The sequence below is a fragment of the Octopus sinensis genome, linkage group LG12, assembly GCF_006345805.1.
Source record: "Octopus sinensis linkage group LG12, ASM634580v1, whole genome shotgun sequence".
NCBI lineage: Eukaryota > Metazoa > Mollusca > Cephalopoda > Octopoda > Octopodidae > Octopus > Octopus sinensis.
This window is the reverse complement of record NC_043008.1, coordinates 67,076,750-67,103,832: the sequence shown is the minus strand read 5'-3', so window position 1 is coordinate 67,103,832 and position 27,083 is coordinate 67,076,750. Positions and strand designations below refer to the sequence as shown.

General features: G+C 36.3%; 1 protein-coding gene and 1 non-coding gene across 3 annotated transcripts in view; one reads left to right on the top strand and one right to left on the bottom strand.

Annotated features, from left to right (window-relative positions):
- The window catches only part of LOC115217991 (neuronal acetylcholine receptor subunit alpha-10-like), a 274,574-nt gene that overhangs the window by 62,658 nt on the left and 184,833 nt on the right, over positions 1 to 27,083 (top strand). The gene's annotated exons all lie outside the window — the stretch shown is intronic.
- Positions 11,127 to 11,199, bottom strand: Trnat-ugu. The gene has a single exon. It is a non-coding gene; the product is annotated as a tRNA-Thr (tRNA).

The following is a 27,083-nucleotide window of genomic DNA, read 5'->3' as shown; positions in this document are numbered from 1 at the left end:
TTTTTATATCCCAGATATTGCAATCATTTGTAGCATATGAATTAAGTATCTCCCCAAGATTCCAAGTTCAGCCATACTTTGCTCCAGAGGGGCTGGTGTGTGTATATGTGTGTTTGTGTGAGTGTATGTATGTATATATGTATGTATGTAACAACTAGCTAGCTGTTTGTCTGCTTGCCTATTTGTCTATTATCTTGCAATCTATCCACCTGCATTCATACATATAGGTACACCTACAAACACACACATTCATATATATCTTACTGATGTCATAAGAATTCAGAAACTTTGATATCATGAAACAGTTCTATTTAGGAACAGTGAATCTTGAAGCAAATAAAGCTATAAATAATAATGTGTAAATATTGGATTAAAAACCCTTTCATTAGAAAAGGTCAAAGGCTGTCTCCGGCATTCACCATGATAGATTATTAGCCACTAAACTTTTTTCTATTTTCTCTCCCTGTTTATTTTCTATGTTTCTTTCTGTTGAAGAGCGTAGGCTCGAAACCTAAAAGACTTTCTCACTTCACAAGCGTTAAACCAATACATCTATTTGTTATTTACACACTAGTCTTTGTCTTTTGTTTCTTTTGTAAATTCTCAATATGTATGTGTGTGTATATATATATATATATATATATATATATATATATATATATATATAAACTGAACCACAAAAGAAATGTCACATACATTAACTGCAACAGTTGTAAGGGACCATGTTTGATTTTTGCAGATAATAAATTTTTATTAAATGTTAAATCTCCATTTTCTTACTTTCTTTTGAATGATTATAAAGCATGATTTATATATAAACCTATGGTTTTATGAAGATTATTATTCACAACAAATATTAGGTATTAAATAGAAACTGGTTTTTCAACAGACTGCCATAGCATTGATTGAAGAGTGCTAATTAAGAAACCGTTCTTTCCTAATGATAAAACGTCATTTCCTGAAACATATTTGACGTCACATGGTGACATGAACTCAATATCTAGTTTGACCATCATTAGCATTGAGTACCACCTGGCATTTTCTGTGCATTGAATGCACTAAACGATTGATGAAGGCCATGAAGATAGTTGCCCACATTCTGTTTAAGCTTGCAGTGAGTTGTGCCACAGTTGTTAGCCTTGGATGGATGTCATTTAGCCTTCTTTGGATTTCGTCCCACAGGTGTTCTTTGGGGTTCATGGTAGGCCATGGTAGTGTCTGGATGTTTTTCTGCTGGAGCAAGTTTGTTGTCAACCTGGCAGTATGGGCACAGGTGTTGTCATGTTGAAACACCTGATTCTGATGATGGGCAATGTATGACATAATGTGAGGCCTCAACACTTGGCCAATGTAACAAGCAGCAGTTAATCTATTGCCTCAGTCTTGGCCAATGTTTTGGAAGACCACTGGTCTAAGTTTCTGGGTTAACTGTAATCCTGTCCCATACCATGTTTTGTCCTCCACACGAGTCTCTCTCCACCACAGCCATCGGCATGATGTTCACCCCTTCTCCAAACCCTTGCTCTGCCATCTGCCACAGAAATGCAATATTGACTTTCATCAGAGAAGACTACAGCCCTCCACATTTGATATTGTCAGTTCTGATGTTTTTGATCCCACTGCAGATGTGCCAGTCAATGACAATCGGTGAGGATGAGACCCCTAACTGGACATTGATGAGATATATTGAAAGATCTCAGCCGGTGGCAAACTGTCTCTGCACAAATGGGTCTATGGTGAGTCCCTATGGTATGCCTAGCTGATTCTGTTGCCCTCCAGAATCAGTCCTACAAGTGCTGTTGGTGCAGGTAGTGATCTTGACATGCTGTTTTAACCTTTGGTCGGCCACTGTATGCGGCATTGTATCATTCCCTCAGCTGCTCAGTTGTCCAAATACTGCAGTTCAAGTCATTAGCAATGACCCATGGACATTGCCTAGCATGGAGATATCCGATGGCTTGCACCTTCTGATTTCTGTCAGTCCCGGCATGCTTGCTGTGTTCAACAAAGGAGTGACAGGCTGGTAAATTTGAGTGCCTTTTATACCCAGTGAGTCAACGTTTTGCATGTGCATCATGCTTTTCATAAAGGTGCATTGGCAAGCATTATCATGTTCACAAAAAGTGAGCAAGTTTGAAACCTGCATGCAATCCTTGTTTTTTCAAAAGAGAGTGGTATTGTGGGTCATTGACATCTTCCTGATGTCAAACTACCTAGAAATGTGATAAAATCCATATAATCTCAATATTGTGTGTGAAACAAATAATCTTTTATAGTGCGACATTTCGTTTGTAGTTCAGTATATATACATACATTCAATTAAAGATTAAATTAACCTCATTAAGTAATGGTATCATCCAAAGGATTACTGGTTTGATAACCTAATATTTGTTGTGAATAATAATATTAATAAAACCATAGGTTTATATATAAATCATGATTTATAATCATTCAAAGAAAGTAAGAAAATGGAGATTTAACATTTAATAAAAATTTATTATCTGCAAAAATCAAACATGGTCCCTTACAACTGTTGCAGTTAAGCCTAATAGATTAAAGAGTAATTATTAAAATCATTATATTAGACAAAATCTCTTCAGAGGGATAGGAAAAAGATATACCATTAGGTTTTTAAGTATTTTATTTTAGAATCATCACAGTATGCTGTGATGATTATGGCCACAAACATAGCACAAGTCTATGTACTGCAAGGGGTGGGTGGGTAAAAGCTATATACAGACCAGTTGGATTTGACTTACCTATAAGCAATGGAATGGTATTACTGATGAGCTTTAATTTTAAGTGAAATTGGCTTGCCAATTTAGTACCTTTGCTTGCCATAGGGTGGTTAACACCCCTGTCAGTACATAGACTTGTGCTATGTTTGTGGCTACAAGGGTTTTTGACTCTTATTTCTATCAATGTAGTATTTCGCCTGTTGCTATGTTCTGAGTTTAAATTCTGCAGAGGTCAACTTTGCCTTTCATCCTTTCAGGGTCGATAAAGTAAGTACCAGTTGAGCACTGGGGCCAATGTAATAAACTAGTCCCCTCCCATCAAAATTTCTGGCCCTTGTGCCTTTAGTAGAAAGGATTATTATTATTATTATTATTATTATTATTGTTATTAAGGTTTGGCAGAATCAATTGAAATTCAAAATGCCATGCTATATTTACATTGCTTTTGTGTGCTGAAGTGAAGGCACATAGCTTAGTGGTTAAGGTATTTGCTTTACAATCATAAGGTTGTGAGTTCAGTTCCAAGTGACGCATTGTGTTCTTGAGCAAGATACTTTATTTCATGTTGCTTCAGTCTACTCAGCTGGCAAAAATAAATAGTACCTGTATTTCAAAGGGCCAGCCTTGTCACACATTGTGTCATGCTGAATCTCCTTGAGAACTACGTTAAGGGTACACGTGTATGTGGAGTGTTCAGCCACTTGCATGTTAATTTCATGAGCAGGCTGTTCCGTTGATCGGATCAACTGGGACCCTCACCATCATAACCGATGGAGTACCATAAATCTACTGAGATCAAACTTGCTTCTAATACTTTGTGACTTAATAATATAGGTACAAAGTACTGAGATCAATATAATCAGTTAGACCAAATTTGTGACCCCAACAGACGAGGGGAAGGGGCCAAGGGTTGGTTGAACTGTTACAATGTTGGATTGAAGTCATTACAATATTTAGTCATAGATCTTTACACTCTGAGTTCAAATCCCAATGATGTTGAAATGACTTTACATTCTTTTGGTGTCAATGCACTGGGATTGATTTCCTCAACAGCTCCTTCTTGTGCCAGCAAATGTGTGGCATTGTGCTAGAATCTGTTTGAGAGTGAGATGGGGGGGGGCAGGGTGGTGGTGGACACTGGGGAGTGAGAGGGAGGGAGGTTCATGCCTCACCATAAATGACCAAAGGAAATGACTGAAAAACAGAAACGCTATGTGTGAAGAATCAATAAATTGATGAAAATTGATAAATATGTAAACATATTTTCATATGCCAAGATCGAAAACTCCACACACACACATACACATGCAACAAATACTCATATACAAAGAGGTACATTTATGAACATATCTATATATCAATGTTTATCTTTTTCAGTATACATACAAACACTACACACAAATACGAATATTCAAAGAAATAAACATACATCTATTCATCTCTCTCTATCTTTCTTTATCTATCTATCTATCTATCTATCTATCTATCTATCTATCTATCTATCTATCTATCTATCTATCTATCTATCTATCTATCTATCTATCTATCTTATTTCTTTACTGCCCACAAGGGGCTACACACAGAGGGGAAAAACAAGGACAGACAAACAGATTAAGTTGATTATATTGACCTCAATATGTAACTGGTACTTATTTAATCGACCCCAAAAGGATGAAAGGCAAAGTCGGCACGGTGGAATTTGAACTCAGAACATAGCGGCAGACGAAATACCACTAAGCATTTCGCCCCACGTACTAACGTTTCTGCCAGCTCACCACCTTGTATATATCTATCTATCTATCTATCTGTCTATCTATCTATCTATTTATCTATCTATCTCCCCCTTTCTCTATCTATCTACCTGTCTACACATACACTTACTCACAGCAATAAATATACATATATATTATATATTTATATATGGTAATTAGAGAAATAACTACTTTGCAATTTCAATGAAAGTATTTTTTTGTTTTTGTGCAAAGTGATTAGCAGAGAGCTCAATTAAATCACAAGATAAAAAAAAGGTCAGATTTAGAGCGATAATGTAATGATATATGATTATTGCTAAAATGAAAGGTAAATAAAATCGGACAACATATTGAACTAAGATACAGAATATATTATGCCAATTTTTTAATGGGTAGCTTCATTATATTGTCGAGTGTCTCTTCATTTTAATTGCAGACTGATGGCATTACATGAATACATACATATGCATATGTATGTAAGTATATATGTGTATGCATGTGTATACTAACACTACAGTACTTGCCACAAATACTCACCTTCGTATGAATGCACACACCCATAGAACTGCACAGACACACACGAATTTACTTAATAAAACAGTTAATCATACATAAATGTTATATATTGCTTACACTTGTATAATACATTGTAATATGTTCATGTGCTATACTCATGCATGTGTGTGTGTATCTCTCTCTCTTTTTCTCTCTCTCTCTCTATATATATATATGTATACATATATATATATATAGAGAGAGAGATGAGAGAGGGAGGCATGACTGTGTGGTAAGAAGCTTGCTTCCCAACCACATGCTTTTAGGTTCAGTCCCATTGTATGGCACCTTGGGCAAGTGTCTTCTACTCTAGCCTTGGGCCAACCAAAGCCTTGTGAGTGGATTTGGTAGGCAGTAACTGAAAGAAGCCCATCGTGTATATATATAATATATATATATATATATGTGTGTGTGTGTGTGTGTGTGTGTGTGTGTGTGTGTGTGTGTATCTGTGTTTGTCCTCATAACATAGTGGCTCGGCAAAAGAGACCGATAGAATAAGTACTAGGTTTACAAAAAAATAAGTCCTGGGTTTGATTTCTTTGAATGAAAACCTTTTAAGGCAGTGCTCCAGCATGGCCGCAGTCAAATGACTGAAACAAGTAAAAGAATATAAAAGAACATATATATATGCAATACACTTTGTAGTAGACTGTTGGTATTGCATTCATCATGTCCATCACGACAGAACCAATATACACACATACATAAATACATACACATACACACATGCACACACACATAGATACATACACACATACATGAGTATGTATATGCATACACACACAGACGCTCACATGAATAAAGTATTCTCGTTTATTGCTCAAAAGTAATTGATTATTTCTTGCAAGTCAGAAGACAAAGTTGACTTTTAGGAAATTCGCTAATATCAGGAATATTCTGAAGCGATGAAGGAAATCTCAGAAACTAATTTAATGTTGTTGGGTTTTTCTTTTCTTTTTTGTTTTTTGTTATTTTTTTCAATATAGAGAATCTGATAACTTTGATCTAGACACTAGGCAAAACTATGATTTTAAGTACATGTGGCTTATTAACGAGGTTCGTTCAAAAAGTAGTGGACATATTAGATTGGTGTGACAGAGTACTTATATGTACGAATGGCAAGGGAAGAGAACATCTGTAAACCGATAATGTAATAACTGCTTTCCCACATCGATGTGAAAGCATGAGATATATTGATGTAATGTTCTGATGTTTATGTAATTTATAAAGGCTTTAAGTAAATGAAATACATAGAATCGTTTGAACGGAGATGAGTCAACGATATAAGCAGAATTGTTTGAAACTAGACTTGAAAAAGAAAACCCAATAGCAATTTTCGCTCTTCAGAGACTTAACCACTCTCTTTTAAACAGGTTTTGTTTCAACATTGTATTCATGGTGAAAACCCATAACTGTTTGGTATAATCACACACACATTTTGAAATGCTTGTTTATTCTGGCCTATTTTACGATGTTATATTTGACTTGATGTGTCTGACTGCTATATTCGACTTGTTATAGGGCATAACAGCCATTTTGACACCATCTAATAAAGTGAATGATTGCAGGAACTCATTTGTGGTAGAAGAGGTTGTTACATAATAGGACAGATATTTTCTGAATATGATGGATCAGAGATTTATTCTTTTTTTTTGATATTTCAATGCTTTAGCCTTATGATGAGTCCTAGGTAAATTATAATTAAATATAACTCCAGTATCTTTCATATATACACACACACACACACACACACACATATATATATATATATATATATATATCATCATCCTCATCATCATCATTGTTTAGCGTCCGCTTTCCATGCTAGCATGGGTTGGACGGTTCAACTGGGGTCTGGGAAGCCAGAAGGCTGCACCAGGCCCAGTCTGATCTGGCAGTGTTTCTACAGCTGGATGCCCTTCCTAACGCCAACCACTCCGTGAGTGTAGTGGGTGCTTTTTATGTGCCACCGGCACAGGTGCCAGACGAGGCTGGCAAACGGCCACGATCGGATGGTGCTTTTTACGTGCCACCGGCACGGGGGCCAGGCGAGACTAGCAACAACCACAAACGGATGGTGCTATATATATATATATATATATATTATTTAATAGATCCAATACAGCGCTACTAACAGTTTCATATGTTGAGAACTGCCCCAAACATATTCATCAGTAACAAGCCATATATCATAATGAGTTCTTTACAATATGTGGTTTGTGCTTGATGAATATGTTTGTGGTATTTTCAACATATGAAACTATTACTAGCGCATAAAAACATACATTTGGTCTATTAGATAATATTTATCTCTCACCACATGGAGTACTTTTTTTAGTTGATCTTACCATCATGGAACAGTACATTATATATATATATATACACACATATATTTATATATATATATACACACACACACACACATATATATATATATATATATATTATTCTTCTTCAAGAATGTTGTTGACAGTGACTTTGAAGTTTCGGCCAGCTAAGCCATCATCAGACTGCTAGATAATCTAGCCGAAACTCCAAAGTTACTGTCAACAACATTCTTGTATAGGAATAATAAATTTGTACTGCTCACAACTGAGATTTTATCCAATGAATGACTGTTGTTCACATGATTGTTCTGTAGCCTGTCTGGAACTTTCCGTGAACACACCCTATAAATACAGTCAATAAAGCCGCAAGTGTACCCCACTGAAAAGACCAAAAGAGCAAAAACGAATTTGATGCTCTTGCTGACCACTACTGGGACAAGTTTTCATCTCTGATATTTATTGTTTTTAACACAGTAAGTCCATAACAAATGTTATCTCAGGACAAATACTGCAGTAACTTGCCTATTAACAGTGTATCTATATTAAACTATAAAGATGGTAATTTTAGTTAGAAATTGCCTCAGTTGTATTTATCAGATACATACATACATATATATATATATATATATTATATATATATATATATATATACGATAATTGTGGAGGGTGTCTGTGGAAGGGGTAGACCCAGGAAGATGTGGGATGAAGTGGTGAGAAAGGATCTTTAGACTGGGAGATGTGGCAGTTTGCTGTACTTGATAAGACATGTCAAGCTAAGTGAAATCACTGTTTTCCACGTATACAGGCTTGGCCTTTCAGGTGACAGCGCTATTTAAAAATCACCCTTGCTGGTGCTGCGTTAATATATACACTTCTGTTGGTGCTGCATAAATGCACCCATTCTGGTGGCAGGCAAAAAGCACCCAGTACACTGTGTTAAGTGGTTGGCATTAGGAAGGGCATCCATGCTTCAACAGATAGCGGGAGTCTGGACATTTCAATGCTAACCAGCTCCATATCATACTGTCCAACCCATGTCAGCAGGGAAAGTAGAAGTTAAACAATGATGATATATATGTATGTATATATATATATATATATATATATATATATATATAGGCGTAGGAGTGGCTGTGTGGTAAGTAGCTTGTTTACCAACCACATGGTTCCAGGTTCAGTCCCATTGCGTGGCATCTTGGGCAAGTGTCTACTATACTCTTGGGTCGACCAAAGCCTTGTGAGTGGATTTGGTTGACGGAAACTGAAAGAAGCCCATCGTATATATGTATATATATATATGTGTGTGTGTGTATATGTTTGTATGTCTGTGTTTGTCCCCCCAACATCGCTTGACAACCGATGCTGGTGTGCTTACATCACTGTAACTTAGCGGTTCGGCAAAAGATACTGATAGAATAAGTACTAGGCTTACAAAGAATAAGTTCCAGGGTCAATTTGTTCGACTAAAGGCGGTGCTCCAGCATGGCCTCAGTCAAATGACTGAAACAAGTAAAAGAATATATATATATATATACCAATAATTAAGGGTAAAATCAATTAGTTATTAATTAATTTCACCAAGTAGTGTTCAGTATGTAAAAGGACCATTCAAGGCGTATTCAAAATATTACGTTATATAATTAGGGCTTAGTAAAATAAATTACTTTGCCACATACTGAAATTATTAGAAATAGCAGCCAAAAAGTTTTTTTAGCTATTTCCACTACTTTAAGAAAAAGTCTCCCAGATAGTGTTTACTCAAAAATAACTAACGTAGATATAAGACTGCGAATCTCTTACATTTTCACTCAGTGAAGTAGAGTCTCAGTAGCTGCTCTGTTTCATTGAGGTAATCTTCTTTGTGTAACAGATTGCATCAAGATCCACCTTCAGTTTCACAGTTTACAGATTCATGTAACAGATCGATTAATCGAGGAAGTTCCCATTTGTTGACGTAATGAATTCTTTTCTTTTCTTCTCTTTTTGGTGGGAAAGCTGCTTCCCCCTCCCTCCCATTGCAAATTGAATTAGAAGGATTAAAATAGCAAACGTTCATGTGTTCTTTGGTTTTCAGTAAGCAGAACTGAAAATGAAGCTTAAGCAATCCAAGGAAAATACTAAAATAGACTTGGGTATTCCAAGAAAGCAAAATGAATATATAAATGCTTAAAAGTCACTTATTAAATGTCATTAAATGGAAACATAATAATTTAATATGTTCTTTGGTTAAAAATGTTCAAATTCATTTTTATAATTTTTTGCTATGTTTCCAGTTTTATTATTATTATTTTAAAAATAATAATCATTATTTTTTAAAATAAAAGGAACTATTGTCATTATTATTCCTTTCATCCTTTCATAGTAGATCAGTACTAGTTGAGTACTAAGGTTGATGCAATGGACTAGCCCCTTCCCCACAAAAAATCTCAGACCTTGCACCTATAGTAGAAAAGGTTATCATCATCATCATCATCATCATCATCATCATCATCATCACCATCACCATCACCATCACCATCATCATCATTATTATTTAAAGCGGTGAGCTGGCAGAAACATTAGCTAACCGGGTGAAATGCTTAGCGATATTTCGTCTGTCTTTGCATTCTGAGTTCAAATTCCGCTGAGGTCAACTTTGCCTTTCCTCCTTTTGGGGTCGATAAATTAAGTACCAGTTGCGTACTGGGATTAATCTAATCAACTGGCCTACTGCCCCAAAATTTTGGACCTTGTGCCTTTAGTAGAAAAGAATCATTAGCACACTGGGCAAAATGCTTAGCAGCATTTCATCTGTCTTTATGTTACATTCTCTGTTCAAATTCCGCCGAGGTCAACTTTGCCTTTCATCCTTTTGGGGTTGTTAAATTAAGTACCGGTTGAGTATTGGGGTCAGTTGATTGATTTACCCCTCCTTCAACATTTCAGGCCTTGTGCCTTTAGTTGAAAGGCTTATATTATTATTATTATTATTATTATTATTATTGTTATTATTTAATGTTTCTGGTAATCCTTCCTATTACATTTGCTCACTATAGGCAATTTACAATGTTTTTACAGAAGTGAGGTAGTAAGATTATTTTGTTTGTAGACCTTTGAAGTAATATTGATTACTTCATCATTAAAGTTAAAACAAAGGTATTGCTATTTAAAAAAAGTTGAACCTTTAAATAGAAAATAAAAATAAATACAAAATATTGATGAGTTATTGAACAAATTGATTTTAATAAGTGGCTTTTATGCATTTACATATTTGCTTGACTTAATCGGGGTACTCTTTTATTCTTTTACTTGTTTCAGTAATTTGACTGCAGCCATGCTGGAGCACCACCTTTAGTCAAGCAAATCGATCCCCAGGACTTATTCTTTGTAAGCCTAGTACTTATTCTATCATTCTCTTTTGCCGAACTGCTAAGTTATGGGGATGTAAACACACCAGCATCAGTTGTCAAGTAATGTTGGGGGGACAAACACAAACACACAAACATATATATTCACACACACACACACACACACACACACACACATATATATATATATATATATATATATTATATATATATATATATATATACGACGGGCTTCTTTCAGTTTCTGTCTGCCAAATACACTCACAAGGCTTAGGTTGGCCTGAGGCTATAGTAGTAGACACTTGCCCAAGGTGCCATGCAGTGGGACTGAACCCGGAACCATATGATTGGTAAGCAAGCTACTTACCACACACCCACTCCTGTGCCTATAAAATGTGTATCAGAAGCCCCCAGTGAGGATCGAACTCACGACCCCTGGTTTACAAGATCTGTGCTCTAACCACTGAGCTATGGAGGCAACTACTTAATCTATTTTTTTGTATTTTCCTCTGATTGCTTTTGGTTTCGTTTAAAATCTTTCATATGTGTTGAACTGAAAGGAAAATTCCATCAACCTTCAACTTAACCATACTCCCCTTGTCTTTATTATTCATTTAGGTTGTGCATTATAGAAATTAAAAAAAAAATTGACTGCATTCTGCAAACTAGGTTATAATCTTAAGAATATGACTTTTCATGCTCACATTTTTCCATGTAATATAGATATGATGTGTATATATATATATATATATTATATATATATATACATATGATGTGTGTGTGTGTATATATATATATATATATAATATATATATATATATATATATTATATATATATATATATATATATATATATATATATATATATATATAGGCATTATCTCATGCTTGAAAAGACTCGTCAAGTCAAGTAAAATCATAGTCATGGCTGATGCTGGTGTCACATAGCTGGCCCCCATGCCACCACTGGCACGAAGAGCACCTTTCAAGTGTTGGACCTCACGAAGGCAAAATGGCTGAGTTCCTTTTGAGTGTTGGGCTTTATAGAGGCAAAGTGGCCGAGTTCCTTTCAAGTGTTGGCCTCATGGAGGCAATGACTGAGACCTTCGGCATTATGTCGTGCTTGAGAAAAAGACCCATCAAGCTGAGCAAAATTGCAGTTGTGGCAAATACTGGTGTCATACAAATGGCACATAAAAACACCAATTACACTCTCAAAGTGGTTGGCATTACGTAGGGTATCCGATCGTAGAAAACCATGCCAAATCAGACTGGAGTCTGGTGCAGCCTTCCAGCTTACCAGCCCTGGTCAAACTGTTCAACCCCTGCTAGCATGGTCAACAGATGTTAAATGATGATGATGATGATGATGATATATATATATAATATATATATATATTTATATAAATATATATATTTGCTAATACCCATATCTTGTTGAATGCACTGATTCTCATCAGTTAACATCAAGACTAATTAATACCTGGGTGGGTGACTGCTTGGTAAACAAACAAGAGACTTATAAAATAAGTAGCAGGCTTAAAATTAAATAGCTGCTGGGGTCCATCCATTCAACAAAAACCTCTATGGTGGTCCCTTAGCAGAGCTGCAGTTCAATGATTGAAACAAGTAAGAGAACAATATGTGTGTGTGTGGTGTATTGTGTATGAGTGAAAGGCAGGTGACTGGCTGAGAAGGGATGATGAAGGAGATGGCAAGTGCAAGCACAAGATAGAACGATAGACATACTTGAAACTATTGTGAGTGTATAGTTCAACATTTAGTGACAGTATCAAGATGGAAGATACTTCAATGGTTTAACCACTTCAATATAACATTTAAAATAAAAGGAACACATACACACAACACACACATGCACAAACATACAGATAGATAGATAGATAGATAGATAGATAAATAGATAGATAGATAGATAGATAGATAGACAGCAAATAGGCTAACTCAATAGTAGGTAAATAAATAAATATATCACTGAGATTGGTCTTTATCGACAGAACATCTAGAAATGTTTAATGTCTTGAAGCATGAGTTAAGTCGTCACATGACGAGTTAATAGCAGCAAGAACGTTTCTGAGTGCACTGCTCTGATGGTATTTACCATTAATTCTTCAAATGCCAAACTAGTTAGCTATATACATTTTTGCTTGGTTCGATAAAATAATTCCTTGGCTACATTGAAGTTTCTTGTCAGGACGAAAAAAAAATGGTAAAGAATATATTGCATACTAGTGATACTTTCAAAGAATCTTCTTAGCACTTTCCTTTCCTTACTGTTTGTGTTAAGTTTCTTTGGAGACTTTTGAGTGGCTGAGTGGATAAGTTGTAGAGCACCCTACCCGCTTGTTGGTTCCTATCATCTGTACACACACATGCACTCGCATATATAAAAACAAATATATATATATATATCCTGTCACAACCTGGGACCTTGAAGACTGCTTTAATGCAAGAAAGTATACTAGTCCCTTAATATTTTATATTCAATATTTCATCTATTCAATAAGACAATCAATACTTCATTTCATTTTACTATATATATATTATTTATACTATATATTCTATATTCTACATTAATATTATAAAGAATATTAATAAAACATAAAAAACAGAGTTGGAATTCCTTTGAATAATATATATCCCTCTATACACAATCATACAAACCCCTTTTTATTTATTTATTGGACTACACTCTTGGAGTGGTTGGCGTTAGGAAGGGCATCCAGCTGTAGAAACTCTGCCAGATCAAGATTGGAGCCTGGTGTAGCCATCTGGTTCGCCAGTCCTCAGTCAAATTGTCCAACCCATGCTAGAATGGAAAGCGGACATTAAACAATGATGATGATGATGATGATATATATATTTCATACATAAATACATTCATATATATATATGTACACATATGAGGGTCAGTTGAAAACTTCATAGGCTGACCAAGTTACGCTCATGGAATGTCACCACATGTGGTTTATTTTTCAACATGCAATCCACACACTTTTTTCATTGGTGTTGCAGTGCTTTGATCCCATTGGTGAAGAAGCTTTCATCCTGTTGGTCAAAAAAGCCATCAACAGCAGACCTGATGACATCATCACTGCTATACTGGTTCTCAGCCAAGTGTTTTTTTCATGTTGGGAACAGATGAGAGACAAGGTCAAATCAGGAGATTAGGGAGGGTGATCAAGCCACAGTTATGCTCAGTAGCTACTGAAAGCAAATACTTGTGTGCTGGAGCATTGACCTGATCAAACAAGGCCCTTTTGTTTAGTTTTCCTGGGTAGTTGGTCTTGATAGCCTTTTGTAACTGCCTCAGCAAGTTGGCATGATACTTTCCATTGATGGTGTGGCCCTTTTGAAGATAGTCAATAAACACTATGCCCTTTGCATCCCAAAAAACTGAAGCTATCACTTTCCCTGCGGATGAAACGACCTTGGCCTTTTTTTGGAGTAGGTGAGGAGGGATGTTTCCATTGCATGGACTGCTTCTTTGTCTCTGGTCCAAAGTGATGAACCCAGCACTCATTTTGGCTTAGAAAATGCTCAAAGCAATCATCTGGATCTACCTCCAACACTGTAAAATTTTCCTGTAATACGATCACCTAGTGCACTTTTGATCAGGTGTCAGAAGACATGGTATCCACTGAGCAGAAAACTTTGTCATGTTAAGTTCATTGAGCAGAATATTCTCAACTCTTTCACAGGATATGCTAATATTGGCTATTTGATTTATAGTCAATCACTTGTCATCCATCAGCATGTGGTGAATACAATCAGTGTTTTCCTCAGTGGTGGCATTTGCAGGGATGTTCAGACCTCAGTTTATCTTCAAAACTCTTCCTTCTTCTCCTAAATTCTGCTGCCCACTTTTACACTGTTGATAAAGCTGGAGCATCATCTCCTAACGTAGCAATCATGTCAGCATGAATGTTGTAAGGGGCTAAACCCCTTTTCTGCAGGCACTTGATAATACTACAATGTAAAATTTTGATGCAGCACGGAGTTTTGTCAGTGAACAGGTTGCGGTCTCAAAGCAATGAAAATATTTTGACAAATTAAATTTAAATGTTGAAGTGAATTTAACGGTTTTCTTAAATGGCTTATAAACACCTTCCACACTGCAATTGTTTTCGTTCCAGCACACGATTTCAGATCAGGTCACTTGCTATGTAAGTACATCTCCAAAATTTTGTCCATTTTCAAGAAAAGTCACTACAAGTTATTTTTGCAGTCTTCTTTGAACAGTGTGATGTCAGTTTAACTGGAAAGAAGCAATGCGTCTATTAATAAGTTGAAATTAATGCATACATGATTTCACAGCTCTAGCATCACTCCTTTATAGTCAGCCTATGAACTTTTCAGCCCACTCTCACATATATATGTATGTGCGTGTGTGTGTATATGTGTATGTATATATATACGTACATATGTATGTATGTATGAGCATGCATACACATATACATAAACAGGAATGTAGTTTATAGAGAAATCACTTGTGAGAATAATATGCAACAACAATAACAAACAACCAAAAGTAAGATTGCAAACAATTTGCTGGCTGGAATTGTTCCAAGACTTTTTTTTCTCTTTGGCTTACAGACATAATCAAACACATCTTAGATTGACATAGATGTTGAAGAATTAGGTCAATCATCGGCAATATTGATCTGTCCAAGAAGAGAATACAAGGAGATACTCAGTAGTTCTGTAGACTTATAATGAGCATTGTTTTGTTAGACACCTCAGTTTTTACTTGAACTCACTTCAAATTCCCAGTCAATGATTGTCTTTTTTTTATTATTATTTTGTATGGTTAGGTGTGTGGAGGCGCAATGGCCCAGTGGTTAGGGCAGCGGACTCGCGGTCGGAGGATCGTGGTTTCGATTCCCAGACCAGGCGTTGTGTGTGTTTATTGAGCAGAAATACCTAAAGCTCCACGAGGCTCTGGCAGGGGATGGTGGCAACCCCTGTTGTACTCTTTCACCCCAACTTTCTCTCACTCTTTCTTCCTGTTTCTTGAGTAATGTTGCGATGGACTGGCATCCCGTCCAGCTGGGGGGAACACATACACCATAGAAACCGGGAAACTGGGCCCATGAGCCTGGCTAGGTGAAAAGGGCACATAAAAAAAAAGTTTTTTAAATGGTTAGGTGTGGCTGTGTGTTAAACAACTTGCCTCCCAATCATGTGGTCTTGGATTTAGTCCCACTGCATGGCACCTTGCTTAAGTGAAAGAAGCAGTTTGTTCATGTCTGTCTATCTGCTTGTCTGTCTATCTGTCTGTATATGAAAACAGGATATTGGGAAATGTTTTGGTTTAATTAATTCACCATTACATACGTTTCATTTACTAATAGAAATTACAAAGTTTTACATGTTTGATAAACATCTAAGAGATTTCCTATTTGAAATTCTTCAGAGAATCAAATAATACATACAGCAATAACATTGTTTTTGTTTGTTCCTTCTCGAGCCATGCCTGGCTCATAGGGACGGTTTCCCGGTTTCCTTGGTGTATAGGTTCCCCACTTGGATGGGATGCCGGTCTGTCGCAGGTGAGCTGCAAGATGCAGGAGGAAAGAGTGAGAGAAAGCTGTGGCGAAAGAGTCAGTAGAAGTTCACCATTACCTTCTGCCAGTGCTGTGTGGAGCTTAGGTGTTTTGCTCATAAACACACACACTGCCCTGTCTGAGATTCGAACCCATGATCCCTAGACTGCGAGTCCGCTGCTCTAACCACTAGGCCATGTGCCTCCACACAGCAACAACATACTGGATTGTAATAATGGAATAAGCAAATTTTCTTCAAGAGAAAACAGTTTTATTTACCCTACCTATCTATGTAATATATGTATATATCTGTGTGTGTGTGTTTCTTTGTGTTTGTCTCTTACCACTGCTTGACAATTTGTGTTGGTTTGTTTACATTCCTGTTACTTAGCAGGTTGACAAAAGTACCTGATAGAATAAGTATCAGGCTTGAAAAAAAGGGACCTATTAACCTTTTATTACTATATTTCTTTTGAAATATACTGCCTTTGTCTCAAATGATTTTGAAAATGTTGAAGAATTTAGTAAAATTTGTCATTATTTAACCTGGTGTTAAGGCAGTGAGCTGGCAGAATTGTTAGCATGCTGGTCAAAATGCTTAATGACATTTCATCTGTTTTGACGTGCTGAGTTCAAATTCCGCCAAGGCTGATATTACCTTTCTTCCTTTCAGGGGCAATGAAATAAGTACCAGTTATGCACTGGGGTTGATGTAACCGACTAGCTCCCTCCCTCAGAGTTTCAGTCCTTGAGCTTACAGTAGAAAAGATTATTAACCTGGTGTTTGGAATATAAATCATCATGAAATTTTGAAAGAAGGTTTTAATTAAAATCCCTTTAAACATGAAGTTTGCATCACAGAAGCAGATTCGGTCTTGCGCAGACTGGTATCAAAAGGGTTAAGGTAGTAGCCTAGCATGGCTGCAGTCCAGTGGCTGAAATAAGTAAAAGATAAAAGATAAAGATTTTGCTTTTGTATTTTGTTTTTATTGTTTTATGCTTCGGGGGTTTATATTTTTATTCTTTGTTCTATATCTTCTCTATCATCTATATCTTCTCTATATCATCCATACCTCACTACCACTGTGCCACTGCTGCCAACATTACAAATCCCCATGACCCCCTGCCCCACATAATAATAATTACTGACACCATCGTCACCGACATTGTTGTCACTGACCCCATGGCTACCAACATCATCATCATCGCTGGTATTACCACCATCACTACCACCATCACCACCACCACCATCATTACTATTATGCCATAACCACTATCAACATCATCATCACCATGACTACCATCAACATCAGTGCTACCACAACCACACTCAACACCAGCATCACTGTCACTACCACCACCACCACCACCACCATCACCAAATTTGCTGCCACCCTACTACCACCGCCACCATCACCACTATTGCCATCATTATTACTACCACTGAAAACATTGCTGTGATCACTACCACTACTACCACCAAGAACAACAATGCCACCAGCAACCTCATCAATGTAACACAACCATCTCTTCTGCTACAATCATTACTACCACTACCACTACCATCACCGCAATCATTTTAGCCAAGTGTTAAGCACTGGATCTGGCAGCAACTTAGAAGGATATTGGCCAAGTGTTAATTAGTGTATTTGTCTGAAATTAAGAGAAGTTTTAGGTCAAGTACCATATCTAACTGCAGTTAGATTTATTTGGACCATACTTTAGTTATTATATCAAGTTAGAGTTAGGGCTGTTTTAGAGTTAGTGTTGTTTCAGGCTGAGTGTGAAATATTGTATCCAGCTGGAGTTAGGGCATTGTAAAGGAGGGATAGAAGCATCTAGAAATATGGTTTTCTTTTGAATTGGTAGAAAGGCTCTGTATATTTTAGAGAAGGGATATGGAATGATGTGTTTCATGCCATTCACAAAAGAATTAGTAGCATAAATGAAGCTTCAACCAGGAATTAAAGCTATGATGTTTACTTTTCTTATTTCTTTATTGCCCACAAGGGGCTAAACATAGAGGGGACAAACAAGGACGGAAAAAGGGATTTAGTCGATTACATCGACCCCAGTGTGTAACTGGTACATAATTTATCGACCCCGAAAGGATGAAAGGCAAAGTCAACCTTGGAGGAATTTGAACTCAGAAAATAACAGCAAATGAAATACCTATTTCTTTACTGCCCACAAGAGGCTACACACAGAGGAGACAAACAAGGACAGACAAATGGATTAAGTCGAATATATCAACCTCTGTGCGTAACTGGTACTTATTTAATTGACCCCGAAAGGATGAAAGACAAAGTTGACCTCGGCAGAATTTGAACTCAGAATGTAACGGCAGACGAAATACCTATTTCTTTATTACCCACAAGGAGCTAAACACAGAGGGGACAAACAAGGACAGACATAGCTATTAAGTCAATTACATCGACCCCAGTGCGTAACTGGTACTTAATTTATCGACCCCGAAAGGATGAAAGGCAAAGTCGACCTCGGCGGAATTTGAGCTCAGAACGTAACGGCAGACGAAATACCGCTAAGCATTTCACCAGCATGCTAACGTTTCTGCCAGCTCGCCACCTTGATGTTTACTTTTCTTGCATAGGGGTTAGTAGGTTTCAGTCATTAAAGTGTATCCATGGTGGAGCACCACCTTATGGGATATTGCTAAACAAATCGATCCCAGTGGTGATTTTAAGTTTGGGTCTCTCTGTTCATTTCTTATAGCCAGTTCACTAAGTGAAAAACGATAATACACACATAGTTGCCATTTACCAAATTCACTTATAAGACTTCAGTTGAATTAGAGCTTTAGTAGAAGACACACACCTACTGAAGGTACCAATGTAGGACTGAATCTGAAACCACATGGTTACAAAGTAAATTTCTTGAGTACAGAACCATGCCAATACCATCATCATTAGCATCACCATTTAATGTCTATTTACCATTCTGGCATGGGTTGTATGGTTTGACTGAAAACTGGAAAGCCGGGAAGCTGCACCAGGTTCCAATCTGTTTTGGCATGTTTTCTACAGCTGGATGCCCTTCCTAATACCAACCACTCCAAGAGTGTAATAGGTGCTTTTTACATGCCACTAGTATGGGTGCTAGTTGCATGACACCAGTATCAGCCATGACTACAATCTCACTTGGCTTGATGGGTCTTTTCAAGTTTGGTGTATTACCAAAGATCTCTGTCACTTGTCACTGCCTCTGTGAGGCCCAAAGTTTGAATGGTACTTTTTATGTGCCACTGACACAGAAACTCTGATGTTTGTACTATCTCTGGAAGTAGTTCCGGTGTAAGTACAACAGCTTAAAGCAGGAAATGGTCACTGTATGTTGTAGTATAGACTTGCCAAGAGACTACATGTATATGCTACTGTTTGTGTGATATAAGAACTAAGAGAAGTTTATCTTTTACTTCTGTCAGTCATTGGATTGTGGCCATGTTGAGACATTACCTTGAAGGATTTAGTCAAAGGAATGACTCCAGTATTTATTTTCTAAGCCTAATACTATTTTGTGAATCCCTTTTGCTGAACTGCTAAGTTATGGAGACATAAAGAAACCAACACAAGTTGTGAAGAAGTGGTGGGGGACAAACATAATACAAAGGCACGCACACACACACACACACACACACACACACACACACACACACATATGATGATCTTCTTTCAGTTCCTGTCTTCCAAATCCACCCACAAGGCTTTGGTCAGTTTGGGTCTATAGTTGAAGCCATATGCCCAAGGTGCCATGCAGTGGGACTGAACCTGAAACCACATGGTTAGGTAGCAAGCTTCTTATATAGGCAACCATGTCATTTGTTGCAATGTTAAGTGGACTTTCTGCATAGCTGTCACAAATAAAATGCAATTTTTTTTTTATTTTGGGAGGAATTTTTTGACATTTCACAGTATAGATTTTACAGAATGTTAAAAGTGTGAGGAAAATAAATTGTAATTTTGCTGTGAAATAAATTAACACATTGTAAGTATGGTTTCTTCAGTTTTTGTATCATATAGAGGAAAAAGAATAGCAAAAATATGAAAGTAAAAACACCAATAAAATTTATTTTAATGATGAAGTGTGTGGGAGAGGTTAAGAATTTTAAAAAATGTAACTTATAAGTGTTTAAGAATTAAAAAAAAATATATGAATGATAAATGTTTCATAATGTAGATTATAAAATGACAAAATTGCAAAAAAGAAAAAGCAAATTTTAAAGAGGGGCAGATAGTGTGAAGACACAGTTAAAGCAGAATAGTGGTAGGGTTTGAGACAGTTGAAAAACATGAATTTTGGAAATTTTCTTTTTTAAATGCAATTTATAAGTGTTTTTGCAATGTGGGATACTATAAAACATTGAAAAATTTTGTGCCCAAAACCTTGCAAAATTCCATTTTATTCATGACAGCTATTCTGAAAGTCCACCCAACACTAATCTTATGACTATATCGATCAAGCTGTGGGTTTCACAATCAAACTATATGTCAGAAATTTGTGTGTGTGTCGCTTGTCTGCAAGATTCAATCAATCGTTCATTTATTATTATTATTATTATTATTATTATTATTATCATTATTATTATTATTATTATTATTTGTTTATTCATCTATCTATTTTTACTACTCTTTCTCTCTGAATTACCCAACAATTCAATGGATGTGTACCAATATGGCGACTCCAGTGCATTGTAGTCTGTACACACTGTACATATGCTCACTAAAAGGAGGTAAAAAACAACATAAAAATAAAACCAAAAAAGCCAAACAAAATGATGGAAAAATACAGATAAATCAGTAAAAATGTGTCAATCGATTTTTTTCTTACTATTAAACTGTGTTCGCTATATACAATGTTTTTATGATGGTTATCTTTTTTTTTTCTCTCTCAAATGGTACAGGGTATTTCCTTGTGATATGTTTTTATTTACTTCTAAAGCATACTAAGAAAGAATTGAAAGTAAAGCAAAAAAAAAAAATTGATAAATATACTTAAAGGACAATAGAAAAATTCTGATGTGTGTGTGTGTGTGTGTGTGTGGACATATGTGTATGTAAACGTGTATGTATACATGTATGTATATGTATGTATGTATATGTATGTGTGTGTATATATATATATATATATATATACACATACACACATATACATATATATACATGCATACATTTATAAAATGAGTAGTATCAGAATATATTTATTTTTACGGTGAGTTTAACAATCTGTAATTTATTAAGCAAGAGAATTTGTAGTCATGGTGTTACGAATGATTTCTATTATTATTTAGACAGGGCAAAACCATTGATGTTTGCGAAAGCATGTAGTGGTTACTAACAGCATGTTTAACATCTACTGTAAGCATTAACCCTTGGTTTGTTTAAAGTTTGTTTCTTTGAATGCTCTTTAACCCTCTGTTCTAAAGTAATGATTTCCAATAGGCAACTTGAATGATTATTTGATTACTTTTTTTCTTGCATGATTAACGTAAGAGACTGAAAAGATATGTTTCTAAAGTTTATAGGCAGTGATGCCACTGTATGGTAAGAAGTTTGCTACCCAGCCACATAGTTCTGGGTTTAACCTCATTGTGTTGCACTTTTTACTGTAGGCACAAGACCCGAAATTTTGGGGAGGTGGATAGTCGATTACATTGACCCCAGTACTCAACTGGTACTTACGAGGGGTGTATGAAAATTCTTGAGGCTCAAAAAAACATAACACAGTACAAGACTGCTGAGGATTTATTTTTCAACATAGGCCCCCTCGATGGCCGAACAATTTCTCCAGCAGTGCTGAAGCGCCATTATCCTGGTTTGAGACTCCAAGAAACTTCCTACAGCGTCTATGACATCATTGTCACTGGCAAAATGAGGGCTTTTTTCATTTTAAGGAATAGATGAAAGTCATAGGGGACTAAGTCTGGCAAATAAGGTGGATGGGGAACAAGTTCGTATCCACAATCACGAATTGTGGCTATGGGAACCACTGAGGTGTGGGCTGGGGCATTGTCGTGATGAAAAAGGACTCCTCTGGTGAGCATTTCCAGCCTTTTTTCTTTGATTGCTTTTCGGAGGTGTTTCAGTAGCTGAGAATAATACAGCCTTGACACGGTGTGACCCTTTTCAAGGTAATCGATCAGCAAGACACCTTGAGAATCCCAAAAGACTGATGCCATGACCTTGCCAGCTGAAGGAATGACTCATAATTTTTTGACCCCCAAAAGGATGAAAAGCAAAGTCGACCTCAGAGGAATTTGAACTCAGAACGTAACGGCAGATGGCACCTTGGGCAAGTGTCTTTTACTATAGCAGTGATTCCCAACATGGGCCTGGGAAAGTCGTGGTGGGGCATGGGGTCCAAAATTTTTTTTCTGTTTTTTTAGGGGTATGTGGAATTGTGAAAATCTTTTTTCCTCAGCAAACATACTACACCTATACTCAACCTAATCAAAATCCCCCCAGTCTTCACACAGTACGTGAAAACTGTTTGTTTCAGTATAGTGCTGTCCTAATGTCCTAGTGTAGATATTTCTTTAAAAAAAGTTTATAATTATGAAATATTAAAAATGAAATTGTTTTTTTCCAACCACATGTGGGGCATACATTTTTCTGGAAAGTTATTGTGGAGCCTGGTAGAAAATAGGTTGGGAAACATTGTACTATAGCCTTGTGCCAAGCAAAGCTTTTATGAGTGGATTTAGCAGACAGACTGAAATAAATAAAAGACAAAAGATTTTTAAAAACTATAAGAAAAAGAAACAATTTTTCTATTGTATTATGTTAGGTGCAGGAGTGGCTGTGTGGTAAGTAGCTTGCTTACAAACCACATGGTTCTGGGTTCAGTCCCACTGTGTGGCACCTTGGGCAAGTGTCTTGTGAGTGAATTTGGTAGACAGAAACTGAAAGAAGCCCATCGTATATATATATATATATATATATGTATGTGTGTGCATATGTTTGTGTGTCTGTGTTTGTCCCCCCCAACATTGCTTGACAACTGATGCTGGTGTGTATTGTCCCTGTAACATAGAGGTTCGACAAAAAAGACTGATAGAATAAGTACTAGGCTTACAAAGAATAAGGCCTGGGGTCGATTTGCTCGCGTAAAGGCAGTGCTCCAGCATGGCCGCAATCAAATGACTGAAACAAATAAAAGAGTAAAAGAGAGAGAGTTAAGTGTTCATTGTCACCACACTGTGTTTTTCATGGTCAGCAAGATGCTTGTCAAAATCTGAAGATTGGTACACCAAGATATGAACAGTACATATAGTATATAGGGCTGAATGCACCAACTAAATACACACACACACTGCAAATGGGAAGAATTGCATATGGCTCAGACAGACTGCCATATCATATTTGCATTGAGTCTCTGTGATCTGAGTTCAAATTCTGCTGAAGTCGGTTTTGCCTTTTAGTACCTGTCTAGTGGGGTAGGGTGGTGGACAAGATGTCTTGCAGTAACTACTATACCTCTTTGCATTCTGTGTTCAAATTCCACTCTTTATCATCAGTCTCTACATAATTGACAGATGGAGCCTATGACAGGATTCCATATTCCATTTGGAGCAATGCATCAATTGGATCAACATCTTAGCCTCATCATAGCTTGAGCAAGCAGGCCTTATGCTGAAGAGAGATTAACACAAAAAATTCCTGCTGGGAATGACTTGACAATGGCGGCCTTGTTTGACCATTTTTTGCTACCATATTTCTGTTAGACTATACTGACCTTGTTTCAATTAATTTTGAAAATATGGAAAAAGACCACCCCCATAGAACTGGGTGTGGTCTTGGACAGGTTGGTATCAAAAGGATCAATAATGATTTCAGCTATGAAAAATAACCCATCTTCTGCCTTCTTTCATTATTGTCATTAAAGTTTTATCTGTGAAATTCAAGATAAATTAGTTATAAGAATTCTTATAGTAATACATTTTTGCAGCTAGTTCATTCTTGGCTTTTTTTTTAGATAAACTTATTCTTTCCACCATAGTTCTTGGTAAAGTTGAAATTTTTGTGAAAGTTAGGATTTTGCTGATGATGTTGAGTTAGAGATGATAGATTATTATAATTAGGCTGATTAAATATGAGATTTTACTTATACTTTTATAAAATATTGGGCAATACCTATGTTGGGGAACAGTGTTTTTAGTAATGAGAAAAAAGATGTAGAGTAGCTACTTCTAGATTGTGTGGTGGATTAAACCACATGATGTCCATTTTTTTCATTCTTATGGTTGAATGATTCATCTGTGGGTTTAAAGTAGGTGATTTTTTTCATGTAAACTGCTAAGTTTCAGATCCTTATGTTAATATGAAACATTATTTTTGAATACTTATTTATTATATAAATTTTTCAGAACTATGTTTCCCTTCAGGGAACCCCAGAGATGAAGAAGCACTAAAATTTCATTATAATATTGTGTATAAGTGTTACGTAACTGAGTATTGATAGGTGTGTAACAAAATTGCTGAATTGCTTATATGAATAAGCCAACAGAATATGTCCTTATGCATCACTGGAATATTATATTAATACTGTATTCAACAGATATCAACTGTACCATAAATAGACACATAATTACATACTCTGTATACAGATGTGAGCCATAACTACAGGTGGTTTTATCTTTTACTCTAAAACACTAACCAAATTATTCTACATATATGAATAAATATAAATATGAAGGGAAAGTGTGAGCAAATGATAACTGAAAGAAGTAAAATACGTTTTTATTAATTTTTTATTATGCAATGTTTTTTTTTAATAAATTATATAATTGCTTTCATACATGAATACACATACATGCACACACATATACTGTATTTTTCTGCATGCAGGTCATATATGTAATGTTAGTTTGTTTATATTTATATTCACGCATATACATACATACATACATACATACATACATACATACATACATATATATATATGTATAAACAAACATTTGTTTTTTTTTATAAGCATTGAAATGTTTATTGTAAGATACAAATAAGATGATAATTTATTTTTGAGTGCAGAGATGCTGTTAGAACAGCAGAAATTTTGGGTAAATTACCCTTTCAAAGTTGAAAGATTTGTCAACAACCAGCCATGGAACTTGAACCCACATCCCTTGAAGACTCAGCGGGCAGTTTAACATAATGGTAAAGCACTTGGCCTGAGTCTTCAAGGGCTGTGGGTTCGAGTTCCATGGTTGGTTGTTGACAAATTTTTCAACTTTGAAAGGGTAATTTACCCAATATATCTGCTGTTCTAACAGCATCTCTGCATTCAAAAATAAATTATCATCTTATTTGTATCTTACAACATACATATATATATATATATATATATATATATATATATATATATATATACACGAGCAAAATACCCCCATCCAATGGACGGTGCTGGGTTGTCAAACATTTAAACCAAATTTTCTCAAAACAACTTGTCTGACTGTCCCATAGGCCTCCTTTTTGAGAAACACTGATTTAACCTAAATTTGAGACACCAGCAAAAGAAGATATGACGATAGACTTTTTTCTATTCCAAGAAAAACGATTTTACAAATGCCTCTTCCCACAGCTTTATCAATCGCATTCTCACCTGGAATCGATTTTTGTAATTTTTTCAAGATTTATACATGCCCTGATACTGTCAGTATTTACATATCAAATTTGAGCGCAATCGGATGGAAGATGCCTGAGATCCTAGAAGACACATACACAGACAGACAGAATGGATTTTATATAATATATATATATATATATATATAAGGCAGCGAGCTGGCAGAAACATTAGTACATGGGGCGAAATGCTTAGCAGTATTTCGTCTGCCGTTACGTTCTGAGTTCAAATTCCGCCAAGGTCGACTTTGCCTTTCATCCTTTTGGGGTTGATAAATTAAGTACCAGTTACGCACTGGAGTTGATGTAATCGACTTAATCCCTTTGTCTGTCCTTGTTTTTCCCCTCTATGTTTAGCCCCTTGTGGGTAATAAAGAAATAAGATATAGATATATATATACATACATCGATGACCTGCTTGCCACCATATTCAATAATGCCCAGTCTTATGTTGACAACATGGCCTGGCTCTTCATTTCTTCCTACCTTTTCTCAACCATTGCATCATCCACATGTAGTCTAAATATCACATATCTAAAAAAGAAAAAGCGCAAGCACTGTTCTTTTGAAGAAAGCACAACAATACCATGCTTACATTCATGTGTGGTATTCAGCTAGAACCCTCACAGCTGCCCCAAATACTGGGCCTGACTATTGCTGGGGATCTCTTCTGGTGAAAGTACATCCTTAGCTTAAGTAAGACTGCATCCCAGAGCTAGACAATATTCTCTTCAGCACTAGACACTATTTCAGCCCCTAAAACCTGCTGACCCTCTATGAAGCTCAAGTGAGGCCCACAATGGAGTACTGTCCCTACAAGTGGTGGTATGCGGCTTAGTGGTTAGGAGTTTGGATTCGTGATCGTAAGATTGTGGTTTCGATTCCTAAACCAGGTAGTGTGTTGTGTTCTTGAGTAAAAAACACTTCATTTCATGATGTTCAGGTCCACCCAACTGGCAAAATTGAGTAATCCTGTGATGGACCGGTGATCCATCCAGGTTGGGAATATATATGCCATGAAACCAGGAAACTGGCCCTTATGAGCCAGTATGAACCAAAAAGTTTATTTTACTTATTGTCCCAACATTAAGGACAATGTCACTGCTATGTACATAAATATCTTAGACTGCCTCCTGGGAAGGGCCAATTGACAAATTGGTGCC